Source organism: Miscanthus floridulus, chromosome 3 (assembly GCF_019320115.1).
Source record: "Miscanthus floridulus cultivar M001 chromosome 3, ASM1932011v1, whole genome shotgun sequence".
Classification (NCBI taxonomy): Eukaryota; Viridiplantae; Streptophyta; class Magnoliopsida; order Poales; family Poaceae; genus Miscanthus; species Miscanthus floridulus.
In genome coordinates this window covers 85,282,357-85,295,695 of record NC_089582.1, presented here as the reverse complement: position 1 = coordinate 85,295,695, position 13,339 = coordinate 85,282,357, and the positions used below count along the sequence as shown (strand labels likewise).

Sequence of the window (13,339 nt, the reverse complement as noted above, 5' to 3'; positions counted from 1 at the left end):
TCGGTGTGTGAAGAATACATATATAAGTGTCTCCATATCATACGGACTAGGAGAGCTATGGAAAGAAGCCACCGCATGGCTATATACAGGGATCTGGACGCGGTCACCACCACACACACCTATGACGGGTTGGCCGGCTGAATAGGCCAGGCTCAAGACCCAGCACAATCACACACATAGATAGTGCAATCAAACTCTAACACACACACCCCTCCCCCAGCAGTCGAATCGCCGGTGGAATAGACGTTGAGAGTGGGTCAGAACTTCGTAAAGACTAACGAAGGCAGCGACGAACGGAGACGTCATTCTGGCGCCTGGCGACCGCTCGAGCCTCCGCACACGAGCGGGAAACCGTATTCTGGCGCGTGGACGACCACGAGACTGGAACACCGTATATCCAGAGGTTGATTGAAGGGTGTCAGGGCAACCAGTCTAATCAGCATCAGAGTAAATGACCAAGGGCTTGTTTGTTTCCGCTTAAAATCCGATTCTATACGGAAAAAATCGAAAATCCTACCCAAACACCTTAGATTATTTCTTGTCTTTTGGACCACGTTGGTAGAAGAAATCGGCCTTTGAACGCAGCCCCGCGTTCCCTGTACCGCGACACTTCCCCCGCGTTTCTTGCACCGGGGGCCTTTTTCCATCACTTGCCTCTCGCTCGTCTCCCCAGCTCTGCGTGCGTGGGCGCGGCGCCGGAGGACAGAATGGCCTGGACGACCGTATTTCCTTTTCTTTTCCCTTGACGCGTCTTGTCCATTGTAAGCAATAGTGCATTCGGAGAGCAATCAAATACAAAGGACAAGGCTATGGCGCGACGGGTCACGCAGATGGGAAGCATAGTTGCAGCATATTCCCTCAATCCCCAGTTAACTGTCGCCGATGGTTTTCGTATCAAAAGTTTAACTCGATTTATAAAAAATACGTATAACATTTATATCTTCAAATAAATTTATTAAAAAACTAGATTCAAATATCCATCTAATGATATTATTTATGTATTATAAATATTAATATTTTTATATAAATTCAATCAAAGTTGTTTCTCGAAAAGCGAAAATGACAGATATTTCAAGATAGAGGGAGTATATAAAAGAAGAAAAGGTAAACAAGTCTGCCATGCTCAATTTTTTTTAAGAAAAGGTAAATATTAATATTTTTATATAAATTCAATCAAAGTTGCAGCATGAACCGAACTACAGTTGTTCATGACCTGACTGCTCTAAGATGTAGGACGCTCCATATGCTAAACAAGTGTTTCCACCATGCTAAAGAGTTGGCCCCGTTCGCTTCACCTTATAATTCGTACTATTCATCTTGTTTTTTTCAGCCAGAAAGTGTTTTTCTCTCACAGCAATTCAACTAAAACAGTGTTTTGGCTTGTTTTTTCAGCCAAGCGAACGGGGCCCAGTAGTAGCCTAGTAGGATAAGAATGGCTTCATTTGCCAGTTCTAATTCTAATCGCACACATAGCCTTCCATAGAATGGATTGCTCTTTAGCATGGTCCAGCGGCAGCCACCGCACGCCGGCACTGGAATAATGCAGCTCACTAACAGATAAGGCTATTTGCTCTTCCAGACATAATACTGAAACAAAGACCTCCGCTGGCAACAAGCAAGCATCAAGCCTGGAAAGAGTTCGAAATAAGGAATGTCAGGAACACCCAATACATACACCATATAAACAAATACACAATATAAACCTGCATGTTCAAAAAAGGGGGGAAATGCAAACTTCGGAACAAAATAAGCCTATTCAGACATTAAAAAACCAACATATATAGAAACCTTTGGGAGCTGTTAACTTTTCCCTGTGACCAAGAATGCTATGGCATAATCCACTACTTGGCATGGATAAGATGTGTTCAAATAGATGATTACATCCCTTATCAAGAAAAAAATGATTAAATACTCCTGCAGACATTATTTGCATTTCTGATTTTATACCAAATTTCAAAAAGTAAAGGTTGCTTATATACCAAATTTCTGATTCTATACCAAAGAGCAGTGCACCACAATTTAAATTGACAATGTATCTGACTTAATGCTTCACATTGTCTTCTGAATATTGAGCGAAATGCAACAAAGCACACCAAGGACGGTTTGGTAGTAGAAGCTAAAATGTATATGCAATCATGATAATTTAAAAAACATTTACATCTAAATACCAACTTCTAGCAAATACTAATTGACATGTAAAAGTTATAAAATGAACACCAACTATAAATCCCCTGCAGATTATAATATATTTATAAAAGTACAGAGATTTTTATCATATTTATAGACAGAATATATTATACACAGGGACTTGTAGGTTTCTACTTCTACACTGAATATGTACCTTTTACCAAGATTGTTAATATAGCATTAAAAAATCCAAAATACCACAGGGAACTAACCACCTATTTGGGGGTAATGGCCTACTGATTGGATTGGCCTGACAAGACAATCCATGGAATCTGATTGAAGTTTATCCAAACCAAACAACATCTAACCTCTAATGAATAGTTACATATTTTACAAACAATTGAACCAAATTATACAAAATGGTAGACACACAGACTTACTCCAAACCGTGTTTCTTGCTTTATCAACCATTTTGGCTCAGTTGCTCCAGAATACATGAGTCCTTTATTCCTACAAGGACACAAAGTATTTAATCAGTTTGGAATTTTAAGATAGAAAATTTTAGCAGTGTCAGTTTACCATGGATCAAACAATGTGACAACCACATTGACTCCTTGAAACAATAAATAATCTATGAACAATAAACAAAAAGGCAAACTTAGCTGGAAAACAGACTTACCAATATCTACGATAGCAACAAGTAAATATATGATGAGTGAACTCATGGGGGCTTGGTGGCAGCATCTCTACAATGTCTCCATCACTGGCTGGAGTCCACATGCCAGTACCCACACTGGTAGAGAACCGAGCTTTACTCCCGGTGGGGAACCCCCTCTAGTCCCGGTTCCCCATCCGGGAGCAAGCATCCGGGACTAAAGGGGGGGTCCTTTAGTCCCGGGTCAGGAACCGGGACTAAAGGAGGACCTTTAGTCCCGGTGGGTAACACCAACCGGGACTAAAGGTGCCTCTTGACATGCCACGATGGCCGGCACCTTTAGTCCCGGTTGGTAATACGAACCGGGACTAAAGGTTTTTTTCTTTTTTCTTTTCTTTTCATTTTTTTGTTTTCTTTTCAAAATAGGTTTTCGAAGTCGTATTGTACGCTGCTAATTATACATTTATATGCGCATATAGTATGTTTCGGTTCAAGCACAATGAACGTATTAAATCACACAATTCAAGCATAGAAATATATATATATATATATATATATATATATATATATATATATATATATATATATATATATATATATATATATATATATATATATATATATATATATATATATATATATATATATGCATGCATCATATATATATTTACATGCATGCATGCATATGTGTATTTTACATTATATTATTTCATGTGCATATATTACAAAAGATTGCATTATAGTTGTTGTGACATAACAAGTTTCTTCTCATCCTCTAGCTTGGCTTCAATGGCAGTGTTGGGTCGAAGTAGAACTCGCCCTTGGAATCGATGACCTGCTCATTAAAAAATCCGGCTATAGACTCTTGAATTGCTTTGATTTGGTCTTGCCGTATGACCTTTTCCTCCAACCATCGAGTCTACAGGTTTGAATTAAAGGAAAATAAATTAATATATGTACATATATATATATATATATATAAAGACATAGTAACACAATCAATAATAATAATTAAATGAATATATAGTGTATTTTTAACGTACTTTGAGTCTCTCTGTAGGAGTTCTTTGGGAGAGCACCTTGATAAACTTGCAAACATAGTAACCACAGTAGTTGTTCCCCTGTTCCTGCCTCAGACACCACTTTACGAGAAAAAGATTTGTCATCCAATCTGGTGATCCGGTGAAAGCTATATGTTTAATTAATAAAGATGATGCGATTCAGGGGACTTACTTTCAATGGGATTACATTCAGTGGCGCTTTGCATTTTTCCATGTGTTGCTTCTCAATAAAGGTTTTCCAAACACTGCCCAATAAAAAATTTGCCACGTCATCAGATATAGTTAATCATCATGTTTGTGTGTATATATAGTTGCTAGAGATCCCGAAATTACCTCTGGATAATATCTATCATATCTTGGTAGTCTTGTTGTGGTTTTCTCATCGAGTCATAGATTATCAAGTGACTTTTCACCAGATCGATGTCCATCAATATCCAGTGATTGCTGCATGTGTTTATAGGATATAACGCATAACACTCATTAATTAACTAGAATCAACATATGAGCCATTAAGGCTATGATCGACATGATTAACACTCACTTGAAGTTATAGGGAAAGAGTATATCCTTCTTGTGGCATTGGTTCACTAAGAAGTTCATGATGTTACTCTCTGACTCAGACTTCCAATTAGTCATTGGAGTAATTGGGTCTTTGAATACTATATGGGGATCAACAAAACCAATTTCATTGCAGCCTTCCTTTCTGAGCTCTGTCATTGTAAATCTGCATATATATAGTACTTGTTAGGATAATTTATATGCATATGCACACATATGATGAGTTTAATAATAGATCGAAAGAATTATTACTTACAGGCAATAGCAGCTAATGATAACTTTGTCCAGAGAGGTAAGGTGGCATAGTTGATGAAATTCTGCAAAGTCAACATACATAACATCATCGCCACGGAACCAATGTTCGTCTCTAATTCTGACACCAACGCAGAAGTCTCCACTGGTAGACGCCTGCATGTACCACTTGTTTAGCAGGTACATTTGCGTCCCCAGATCAGATAAGGCTTGAGGGTTGTATAGACTCTGGCCTAGTACAAATTTTTTCTTCCAAATATCAACCTCCGCCGCACTCTCAATTTTTCCATCACCAAACATCTGGTAAAGGTCGAGACCAGTCTCATCAAGAAATTCACCAAGGTGATCCAAATCGACATCCGGAGGTATGTTTGCCTGATGCATTAATCCTAAATTCGAACCATATTCATTACCAACAACTAGCGGGGGGATTGATTGGTGCGCTTGTTGTCCGAGTTGGGCAACTCCTTTCCCTGCCCGCTTCTTTTTCTGTGCCGCCGCAATTGACTTGGTGAGAGTGCGGTCATAGTCTGATAACGTTGATTTGGACGGCTTACGAGATTCCCGCTGTTGATGCTGGTAAGAAGTCACCTTTTTTCTTAAAATATCCGGAGCTACGAAGAAGTACGGTTTCTCTGGGTTTCTCCTTGCTTCTTGATTCATTTTAAGTTTGTCATAGAATCTAGACATGTCTTTTTTATATGCATCAGTTCCTTCTTCCTTCTCTTCAGATATTATTTTGGGAATAGCCCTTGGTTTCACGGTGGCTTTCTTTGCAGGCGGGGACTGATTCTTCGTTTGAGGGGCTGGCCTCTTGCTAGGCTTCTTGGTAGGCGGGGGCGGGGGAGGCGTTGGAGACCTCCTTGGAGGTGTTGGCAGCGGCGTTGGAGACCTCCTTGGAGGTGGCGGCTGTGGCGTTGGAGACCTCCTTGGAGAGGGTGTGGATGCAGCCTCGTCTTCCAACACAATGTCATCGTACAGAGCACTATGATGATCTGGCGATTGAACAATTGGATTTAGGTTGGGGGAGGATCTGCTACAAAAAAAGGAATGACATATTATTATGAGCAGATTGTTAATTATTTAAGCCAATACAAATTAATGATGTAGTGTTTTCATCCGCACGTACCTATGGTGAGGTAGTTCAGAAGGAGGTGGAGCCGACATCCCTGGAATGATGATGTAGCGCTTGCGCCATAGAATGAATGTCTTCTCCGCTTCTCCTAGAGTCTTCTCGCCATCACCTCCAGGAATGTCAAGAGGCAAATCACTAAAACCTTTTTCAGCTTTATCTACCGAGATGGTGGCATATCCTTCTTGGATTATATTCCCATGAATCCTTGGTGTCTTGGTTCGGTCGATAGGATTAACAAGACCGATAGCCACCTTGATTGTGGAATTCTCCTTCGGAATGTGTAGCTCACACGTTGTACAAGGTTCAGTGACGTCATCCACAGGGAAGCGCAGTCCTGTGTCCCCTTGATTTGGTATCTCCGTGGAAGCGCAGCTGCTTTTCAACTGAACAGATTGGCTAATGTTGATTCCTGGCTCTGATGCCTGCTTGCTTGCACTCACTGCTATTTGCACTTGCCTTTTGATTTCCTCCTGCATTCTCGCTTCAAGGTTTTTTTCCCGCTCCTGTGCTTCACGCACCGCTTCCTCCAACCTCTGGAGCCGGTGTGCCTCTTCTTCCTTCTTTCTCTGGCGACTTCTGTAGGAAGGTCTGTCCTGAGGGAATCCATGCTCCCACGAGACACTTCCTTTGCCTCTAGTTCGGCCACCATGTTCAATAGTCCCGATGGCGTATGTCAGCTCATCCTTCTCTCTGTTGGGCCTGAACTCACCACTAGCAGCAGCTCTCTGAGCATAAAACAATCTTTCTGCTGCTTCTTGCAGTCTTGCGCCATAAACGCACTTCCCTGTCTCCTGGTCTAGTGTTCCCCCATGAGCGAAAAACCAATTCTTTGCACGTTCTCCCCACTCGAGTGATTCTGGTCTGATACCCTTGGCAAGAAGGTCTGCTTCCATTTTGTTCCACTTCTTAATGGCAGTCGGGTAGCCACCTGATCCCAAGGTATGGTGGTATGTCTTCTGTTGGGCATTACGTTGGTTCTTTATCACCCGACTCACACCCTCTTCTGAAGTCTTGTACTGTACAAACTCATCCCAATAGGGCCTCTGCTTTGAGATCGGGCCTGGGACAGTAAAATCTGGTGCTATGTTCTTCTTGACATACGTCGTGTATAGGTGTTTCTTCCAAGTCTGAAACTGGGTGGCCATCTTCTTCATTGCCCAATCCCTAACTCGCTCCTTCAATTCATCACCATCTATTATATCATCATAATCATCTGTTTGGAGCGTGAAATGTACCAAGACATCATTCCAAATTAACGCCTTGTCACGATCGGAGACAAAACTGATATGAGGAGCATTGGTCTTCTTCTTCCATTCACGGGTACTAATCGGGAGCCGGTCCCGTACAAGGTAACCACAGTGGTGCACAAATTTCATTTTATTCGGCCCCCCCGGTTCTCCTGTATCCACATTGAACTCCGAGATGATGAAGCGACCCTCCAAAGGCTTTTTGGGACCTCGAACATTTTTACTCTTCGTTGTAGTTGTTGATGTCGATCCAGAGGGCTACAAAACATAAACATTATTTTTAATGTCATGAGCACACATAAGACATATGATAATATATATATATAGCTAATAATAAAAAATATATACTTGGCCAATATGTTGTTGCTCATTTTGTTCAAGAGCTAAGTACTGACTCCCGTCATCTACATCCTCTTGCACGTTATTTTTAGCACCATCATCGCCGGCAACTTGAGTGCCAGTGTTGATCAAATTCATCATCAACTCCTCCTCATCCATGTGCTTATGCGTAATCCAAGCTTCAGTCTTCCCTGGAAACTCGGATCGTAAGAGATCCTTGTGTGTCTCAATATACGGATCTACCAAAGAGGAGTTCTGTAGAACTGTGTAGTGCGCTTTATTGAAATAATCATCATTCGTACCAATATATGTTTTCCTCCCTAGTGTCCCCTTTCCGCTTAGTCTCCCCTCATGTCTCGATTCAGGAACACCAATCGAGTCAAGGTCGGGAATAAAGTCAACACAGAACTCAATGACCTCTTCTGTTCCATAGCCCTTGGCGATGCTTCCTTCTGGGCGAGCACGGTTGTGAACATATTTCTTTAGGACTCCCATGAATCTCTCTAAGGGGAACATGTTGTGTAGGAACACAGGACCGAGAGTGAAAATCTCCTTGACTAGGTGAACTAGGAGGTGTGTCATAATATCAAAGAAGGAAGGAGGGAACACTAACTCAAAGCTGACGAGACATTGAACCACATCATTCTGTAGTTTAGCTAGATCAGTTGGATCAATTGCCTTCTGAGAAATTGCATTGAGGAATGCACATAGCTTTACGGTGGCTAGACGTACATTTGGAGGTAGAATTCCTCTTAATGCAACTGGAAGTAATTGCGTCATGAGAACGTGACAGTCATGGGACTTTAAGTTACAGAATTTCTTCTCTGTCACATTTATAATACCCTTTATATTCGAGGAGAATCCAGATGGTACCTTGATGTTGTTTAAGCATTCAAACATGATTTCCTTCTCCTCTCTGCTTAGAGTGTAGCTAGCAGGACGTAAGTAATGGCGTCCATCATCTGTCTTCTCTGGATGCAGGTTGTCTCTTTCTCTCAAACAACGCAGGTCCTGTCGTGCTTCAAATGTGTCCTTAGGCTTTCCATACACACCCATAAAGCCTAGCAGGTTCACACAAAGATTCTTCGTCAGGTGCATCACGTCGATCGAGCTACGGACCTCCAGGACTTGCCAATAGGGTAGGTCCCAAAATATGGACTTTTTCTTCCACATGGGTGCGTGACCGTTAGCGTCTTTTGGAATAGGTTGGCTTCCATGTCCTTTTCCAAAGACGACTTTCACATCATTGACCATATCGAGTACATCCTCACCGGTTCGGTTGCGAGGCTTGGTCAGGTGGTCTGCTTTCCCTTTAAAATGCTTACCTTTCTTTCTTGCGGGGTGATTTGCAGGAAGAAATCGACGATGGCCAAGGTACACGACCTTTTGACATTTTTTCAAGAATACACCTCTAATATCACCGAAGCAGTGTGTGCATGCATTATATCCCTTGTTTGACTGTCCTGAAAGATTACTTAGAGCAGGCCAATCATTGATTGTTACGAACAACAATGCTCGCAGATCAAAGTGTTCCTGTTTGTACTCATCCCACACACGTACACCTTCTTTATTCCACAAAATGAGAAGTTCATCAATAAGTGGTCTCAGGTACACATCGATGTCATTGCCAGGTTGCTTCGGGCCTTGGATGAGCACAGGCATCATAATGAACTTCCGCTTCATGCATAACCAAGGAGGAATGTTGTAGATACTTAGAGTAACAGGCCAAGTGCTATGACTACTGTTCTGCTCTCCAAAAGGATTGATACCATCTGTACTTAAAGCAAACCTTAAGTTTCTTGCGTCATTTGCAAACTCCGGGAATTCTCTATCGATTGCTCTCCACTGGGACCCATCAGCAGGGTGTCTCAACATATTGTCTACCTTACGGTCTTCTTTGTGCCATCGTAACAATTTTGCATGTTCTTTGTTTCTGAACAGACGTTTCAAGCGTGGTATTATAGGAGCATACCACATAACCTTGGCAGGGATTTTCTTACGTGGACGTTCGCCCTCAACATCACCAGGGTCATCTCGCCTGATCTTATACCGCGACGCATGGCATACCGGGCATGCATCCAATTTCTCGTACTCTTTGCCACGGTATAGGATGCAGTCATTAGGACATGCATGTATCTTCTCTATTTCTAGCCCCATAGGACAGACAACTTGTTTTGCTTCGTAGGTAGTGGCGGGCAATTCATTGTACTTCGGAAGCATCTTCTTTTGGATTTTTAGTAACTCTCCAAATCCCTTGTCAGATACACCATTCTTTGCCTTCCATTGCAGCAATTCTAGTGTGGTTCCCAACTTTTTCTGCCCTGCATCACAAGTTGGGTACAACAATTTCTTGTGATCTTCTAGCATCCGCTCGAACTTGATCTTCTCCTTTTCACTTTCACATTCTCTTTGTGCATCACGAATGACCTGACAAAGATCATCAGCCGGCTCATCTTCTGCGGCTACCTCTTCTTCAGCTTCTCCCATTGCAGTATCATTGAAGCACGCACCATCAGGAATAATATCATTGTCGTCCCATTGTTCTTCTTCATCTTCTTCCATTACAACACCGGTTTCTCCGTGCTTTGTCCAACAAATATAGTTTGGCATGAAACCCGACTTGAACAAGTGTGAATGAAGAGTCCTTGAGCAAGGATATTCCACCGTATTCTTACATATGGCACATGGGCAGCACATGAAACCGTCGCGTTTGTTTGTCTCGGCCGCACGTAATAAAGAATGCACGCCGTCAATGAACTCTTGTGAGCGGCGATCAGCATTATACATCCAATGACGGCTCATCTGCATTACATGACATAAATATCATATTAAAACCTAGATCATAATTAATTATTTATACAACATGCGTGCCACCACAAAAGATACAAATTTATGAAAGCATCGCTACAATGTAGACAATCCCAACTACCACTAAAAGAACTAAAGCTAAAATACATTTCAGGAGCACAAGGATTTCGCGACCAATCTCAACTAAAACAGACAGATCCCCCGATTGTGCAACATCTTTGGGCTTCTTCGACTGGATCACTGCCTCATTAGCCGCCGTATCTGCCTGTTGTGCAAGATATTTTTGCACGAGTTCAACATACTCTTCCTCCCAGTAGAAGCCTGAACATCGTCCACTGCCATCCCACTGAAATTAAAACAAAAAACTAGAACTTTAATCACAACCATCATGAAAATAGGTATAAACTAACCATAATCATTAAATACGATAAAATAACTCACATTGCGATCCGGACACTTGTAGAAGATACGATCCTTGTTGGGACCCTCCTTCTTCACTCGGTACTCCATCACAATCTTCATCTCATCACGACACTTGCCGCATGGAATGAGAGGAAGGCCCGGCCTAAGTCGCTTTGGAAACCCATGAGAGGCCGAGGACCCGGAAGCAGTTGCCATCTACTCTCTATACTCATTTTTTAATACACTATAAATTTCTTCTTTTATAAACAAATAAAATTAACAAACTATAAAATTATCTAGATCTCTAAACAATGATATTTTTAATGGTCATTGTGTTCTCGTCTTTTACTGCGGCAGGTAAGTAATTCATATGATATTTCCGCAAATTAACAGAAGAATGGGAATGTACACACATAACAGACTACTACGACGATATCGGGACGTGTGAATAAATAACCATCCGTACTAGTTGACCTTGCTTACGTGATCATCTCGGCGAGCATTTCTCCACCGGACAGCACCGTACTTGGTCAAGGAAGAGCTCCGATTCTATGAGGAAGGGAACACGGTCTCCCACGACCGTTGTCGCTCTCCCTCGTAGAATCAAAGCTCCTCCTTGATGTCCGTTACCGCTCGACAGAGAACATGCTTGCCGAGCTGAACACGGTCCGCAAGTTCAACTAGTACGGATTTTCTATAATTTTCTAACTATTTTCTAAGTTTTTATTTATATATACTACGTTTAGGTACGGTGATTGACAGACTACTACGACGATATCGGGACATGTGAATAAATAACCATCCGTACTAGTTGACCTTGCTTACGTGATCAGCTCGGCGAGGATTTCTCCACCGGACGGCACCGTACTTGGTCAAGGAAGAGCTCCGATTCTACGAGGAAGGGAACACGGTCTTCCACGACCGTTATCGCTCTCCCTCGTAGAATCAGAGCTCCTCCTTGACGTCCGTTACCGCTCGGCAGAGAACATCCTCGCCGACCTGAACACGGTCCGCAAGTTCAACTAGTAAGGATTTGCTATAATTTTCTAACTATTTTCTAACTTTATATTTATATATACTTTAACCTTCTTTCATGTAAATATGCAAGCTTAAAGTGATTTTGAGCTCAAATTGCTTACAAATGAAAAAAAACCACAATAAAGAACCATAAATATATATAGTGAATAAAATGGTATAAGAAAATGGTAAAAAATGAGAGTATGAGATTGGTAACCTTTACAACTGAAGAATCGACGGAGGAATCGAAGAATGGATGGAGGAACAATGGAGGGAGGGAGGAAGCAAGAACACTACTGCAGTGAGCTTCAAAATGTGCTGAGCTCGGGCTCGGGGAGGAAGGAGGAGACGGCCGATTTATAAAGGGAGAACATTTAGTCCCGGTTGATAGATCCAATCGGGACTAAAGGTAACTTTCCAACCCCGGGCGCAGCCACGGCCCGGGAGTAGACCTTTACTCCCGGTTGGAGCCACCAACCGGGAGTAAAAGTATACCTTTAGTCCCGGTTGGTGGCTCCAACCGGGACTAAAGGTCCCTGCCACCTCTGTCTGGCGCAGTAGCCGTTGGGCAGGAACCTTTAGTCCCGGTTGGAGCCACCAACCGGGACTAAAGGTATTTCTAGTCCCGGGGGCAAAAAATTCCGGGACTAGAGCCCATTTTGGCCGAGGATCAAAGGTCTGTTCTCTACTAGTGCCAGTCTGTATACAGATGACAGAATTAGGTGAAACGGAGGGCAGCCATTTGTTTGGTGAGAGTAAAACACAGAGACAGCGTTCCCCTAGAACCAAGGCGTAGTTTCCAATGCTCGTTATAGGCACAAACCTTCCGATGACAAGGTCAGCGAGTCTGTACACTGCTAGATCTATGCAAGACTCATCGTTGTAAGCAACAAGCAATGTCTCTGAGCCACACTCTACAAGGTTGAAAATAATGCTCAATCTGTCCAATGGGCATTCGGCAATCTTCATCAGCAACGGGAAATGAGGAAATCCATCAGCTTCAGTGGTGCACGGTGGATCAACCCGGTAGATGTGTACCTTGTGACTCTGATAAGCGTACTCCACCATATAGATCTTACCATTGGAAGACAAGAGACTTTTTTTCGAAAGATCGGAAGACAAGAGACTCGTGAAAGGTTCCCAGAGAGTCCACCGCTGGTCACCGTCGGTGGCATAAACCACACGGTCCAGGTCAGTAAAGGCGAGCATGACAGTGACGGTGCCTTGGGACTTTGGGAGCTGACGGAAACCGAGGCGTAGGGGTTCATGGTTAAGCTGCGGTTGTAGAATCGAAGGGTCTCCATCGATCTGTGGCAGGAGGGACGCCAGCGGCGGGAGATCGACGATCTCGCCAGTGAAAGGGTGGAGGAGGCGCATGGCGGTGTCACGGTCGCGGTGCAGGAGGAGGAGGCCGTCGACCGAGTCGATTATGACGTGGTCATCCAGGAGCGGGAGGTGGGCACGGACGAAGGCGCCGGTGGAGAGGTTGAGGAAACGCACGAAGCCGCGGAGGTCGGGGTGGCCGGGGTAGAGGCCGTGGCCCTCGGGGAGCATCATCCAGCGGCGCGGGTGGAAGCGTACGTGGGTCGCGGATGTGAGGGCGGACGGTGCTCGCGCTCCAGTGCGAGCATACGGCGCGGAACCGGACGTAGTCCTGCAGGTCGACGGCCAGCACACTCCACCCGATGAGCTCCACTAGATCTGGGGCGAGGGACGCCCAATCCCGAATTGGTGGCAT

General features: G+C 43.3%; 1 pseudogene; it reads right to left on the bottom strand.

Moving 5' to 3' along the window:
* Nucleotides 1-1,438: 1,438 nt before the first annotated feature.
* On the bottom strand, nucleotides 1,439-13,339 carry LOC136543966 (uncharacterized; annotated as a pseudogene).